We start from the raw sequence: 3,791 nt of genomic DNA, 5'->3' as shown, positions 1-3,791 counted from the left end.
CAACAATATAGTTAGGACATATATATAGTGCAGGCAATATGAACGAGATGGGGTAGAAATAAATCACTTACAAAACGTAGCAACTGATGATAGATTTGTCGAGCTCGCGCAGATTGAAAAGCTGGAACAATTCACTCAGATGAATTTGTACATAGTAATGTTTGAAGTGATGCTCATATCTAACTTCCGCATAAATATATTCTTTGGCGTTTTTATTTTTTATGTAACCCTTGTACCATTTCAGCAGACCTTTCATTTGTGGAGGTAGATCCTCTTCCTGCGCAGGCTCGACGAGAGGCCCATTCTTCACATATGTAATTACTACCTCCTTCACTGGCGCCTCATCAAGGCCTAACAGTTCACGAAGAGTAATACCTAAGTTGGCCGCTTGTTCTCTGGCACTCGTTATAGTCAATCCATGTGCTGCCGCAGCTGCTATGATATCGGGGTCATCCGGACCGGCGGCTTTCACTATAAGCGGGGCAATCGATTGTTTACTTTGTTCTCCGAGCTGGGCAACTCGTTTCCCGCTTTTTTTACTTTCTAATTCCGTTTTCTCGGCCTCCTCCAAGGCTTTGTTCTCCTGGTTCTCCGCCCGCTCTTTCTTCTCCTTCAACATGAGTGCCTGCCTACGAAGTTCACGTGCATAGTCGTCAGGCAGATTCTTCGCGGCTTGGGACGGTGTGCTCAAAAATGACTTAGCCCACTTCTTTTGCTCATCAGAAAATACTGGCTTGGGCTCGGGCTCTCTTTTCTTCTTGCAGTCCGCCTTCCATTTCTCATGATCAGCAGCCGCGGCCGCGGCAGTTTCCTCGGCACTACGTTCCCAAGGCCTTGTGGGGAGAGGCTTCAGTGATGGCTCCGGTACCTTTGTGGTCTTAGGTACATAAGGGTCCGGGTTAATAATCCAGGACTGCTTCTGCTTCTTTGCCGGAGGTGGATTGGGGGGCGGCGTCTGATCACCCGCCGGACGAGGACTGGGGGGCGGCGTCTGATCACCCACCGGACGTTGTGGACTGGGGGGCGTCGGCTGACGTGACGGAGGTGTAGGTGAACCGCCACCACCGTAGGGGGGTGGACTTGTTGTCCTTGGTGCCTAGCCTGGAAACTTGATAAACTTCTTTTGCCATAGAATGAAATGGCGCTTGACATCTCCAAGTCTTTTCTCCCCTTCAGGTGTAGCAATGTCAATCTCCAGGTCCTCAAACCCTTGGACTATGTCCTCCACCGTGACACGAGCATAGCCATCTTGAATGGGGTTGTTGTGGTGGAGTGCTCCAGGTAAACATGGTAAAGCACTGCCGATGGCTACCTTCATGGACATGTTCCCGATAGGATAATACAGATGACATTCTTTCATCTCCTTTATATCGTCCACGGGGTAGCGAGGAGGCTCCGGTGCAGTAATTTCGACCACCAGAGGCTCCGGTGCAGTAATTTCGACCACCAGAGGCTCCGGTGCAGTAATTTCGATCGTCGGTGCATCTGCACCAGCCGGTGGGGCCTCCGTGGAAGCCACACTGCTTCTCCGCTGCTGGCTTCTGAGATCCGCTGGATGATCTTCATGATGCGCCCGAGCTGCATCTCTTTCGGCTACTAGTACACTCACGGTTTTCTTCATCACATCCATTTCCGATGCCAACCGCGCCACAACATCTGCTTCCCGATCCATCTTTCTCTTCCGGCTTCTGTAACCGTACGGGTCATCATTCTGGGGGAACCCTATTTTCCACGGAATGTGCCCCATGCCTCGTACACGTCCTCCGTGTTCAGGATTCCCGAGGGCTTTTGTCAGCGCGTCGTTCTCTCTGTTGAACTTGATCTTCCCCTCTTGAGCATCCCTCATTGCGTCAATAAGGGCTTGGGTGGGTTTAATTATTTTGCCCCGGTAAACACACTCCCCTGTCTCCGGGTTCAGCGTTCCCCCATGCCCGTACCACCAGCTTTTGGCCCTTGGGTCCCATCCCTCCATACCTGGACGGATTCCTCGCGCCCTCAGCTCGTTCTCCATCTTCTCCCACCTAGGCTCCCAAAGGCGATACCCTCCTGGCCCCATAATATGATTGTACTCCTTAGCCGCATTTTCCTTATTTTTTCGATATTTGAATGAACTGCTCCGATTTCTTTTGCTTCACAAATTCTGGCCAATCATGTTTCAGTTTCTCATATTGTCCTTTGAAATCCGGAGTCTTGTTCTGCTTGACAAAGTCATGGGCTAGATTTTGCTTGAATTTCCGGAATGCGTCGGCCATCTTATGAAGAGCGAACTGTTTGACTAGCCTCCTCCTCTCCTTGTTTTCCTCAATCTTGTTACCCTCCTCATCGAATTTGTTGTATTCCGGAGGTAGAACGAAATGTTCCATAAGCTTCTTGAAGCAATCTTTTTTTGTTCTCTGATCGACAAAAGTGAAACCAGCAATTCGTGCCTTCTTTGGCTTATTCCACTCCTGGACGGTGATCGAGACGTTGTCTCTAACAACGGCTCCGCATTGGTTGACAAACTTGGTGGCGTTCTTGCCGGGCTCCAGCGGCCTACCGGTTGCACTGTCGACAACCTCGATGGTGCATGTTTCTCCTTGTTTCATCGTCTTGGTTGCGCCACGCTTTGACGACGTACTCGATTGTTTCGACGATCCGGCCGAGGGCTAAAATAAGAAAGAGAGTCGCGCACGTTAGTACACATATATTTATTCAAATCAGTTAGTTTGTATCACCAGAGGCTCAATGTATATATATACCTCGGCGCCGGAGGTGGTTGCTACTTCCATTTGAAGATCGTCGTTTATCGACGTTTGTTCGGCATCATCTTGCTGACGGCACCCTTCATCTTCACCGTCAAGGTTCAGATAAGAAGAGATATCATCTTCTTCTTGTCCGGTCGGCACATATAGAATATCGCCGTTTATGATGCCGAACATATGTTCTTCACCGTCCGGATCATAGTTGTCCATAATCGGGTCAGCTCTATCGTCTGCCATTATGTCAGTCCTGAAAACATGTAGTAAAAACAAATTAATTAAGTGAAGAAGGGGGGCGGTGGCGGTGGCGGTGGCGAAAGGGCGGTGGCAAAAGGAGGGGGCGAGGAAGGGGTGGGAGAGGGTGTCGCGGTAGAGCGCGAGACGGGGCGGCAGACGACGGCGTCACGGAGAGGGAGGCGAGGACAACACACATGTATAACCCTCGCCGCCCCCTCTCGATCCCAAAAAAAACACCGCGCGCATCGCCGCCCCCCTCGCCGCCCCCTCTCCGTATATGCACGGGGTCGTGTACATTTTTTTAAAGTGGGATCGTTGTACATTGACGCACGGGGTCGTTGTATATATTGATTATCAAGTTTTACTTTTTTTGTTGTTAATTATCAAGTTTTATATACTTTTTTTTGTTAATTATCAAATTTTACGGTTTTTTTTGTTAATTATCAAGTTTTAAGTTATTTTACCGTTTTTGTTAAACTAATTAACTAGTTAAAATTAAAAAGAACAAAAAAAAGAAAAAAAAGAAAAAATTCCGGTGGCCCGCGGCGCCCCTCTCTCTCTCCACGATCTCGCTCTCTGTCTGAGACCGGTGGCCCGTGCGCGCGCGGCAGTACCGAGGCCGGCCGGCAGCGTTGAGGGCGGGCGAGCGAGGCGGCGCGCGCGCGGTTGGCGAGGGAGGCCGGTGACGGCCGGCGGCGCCGTACGTGTGGGCGAGAGGGGGGGCGTGCGTGGGCCGGGCCGGGCGCGGTGTGCAAACATACGGCGGGCGGCGTCGAGGGCGAGGGCGACGGCGGGCGGCGTCGAGGGCGACGGCGG

The 3,791-nt window shown here is 51.0% G+C and overlaps 1 protein-coding gene across 1 annotated transcript in view; it reads right to left on the bottom strand.

The window, feature by feature from the left end:
- The window catches only part of LOC119292716, a 111,196-nt gene that overhangs the window by 103,314 nt on the left and 4,091 nt on the right, over positions 1 to 3,791 (bottom strand). The window lies entirely within an intron of this gene.

The sequence above is a fragment of the Triticum dicoccoides genome, chromosome 4B (genome assembly GCF_002162155.2).
Source record: "Triticum dicoccoides isolate Atlit2015 ecotype Zavitan chromosome 4B, WEW_v2.0, whole genome shotgun sequence".
NCBI classification, from domain to species: domain Eukaryota; kingdom Viridiplantae; phylum Streptophyta; class Magnoliopsida; order Poales; family Poaceae; genus Triticum; species Triticum dicoccoides.
This window is presented reverse-complemented; position numbering and strand designations above follow the sequence as displayed.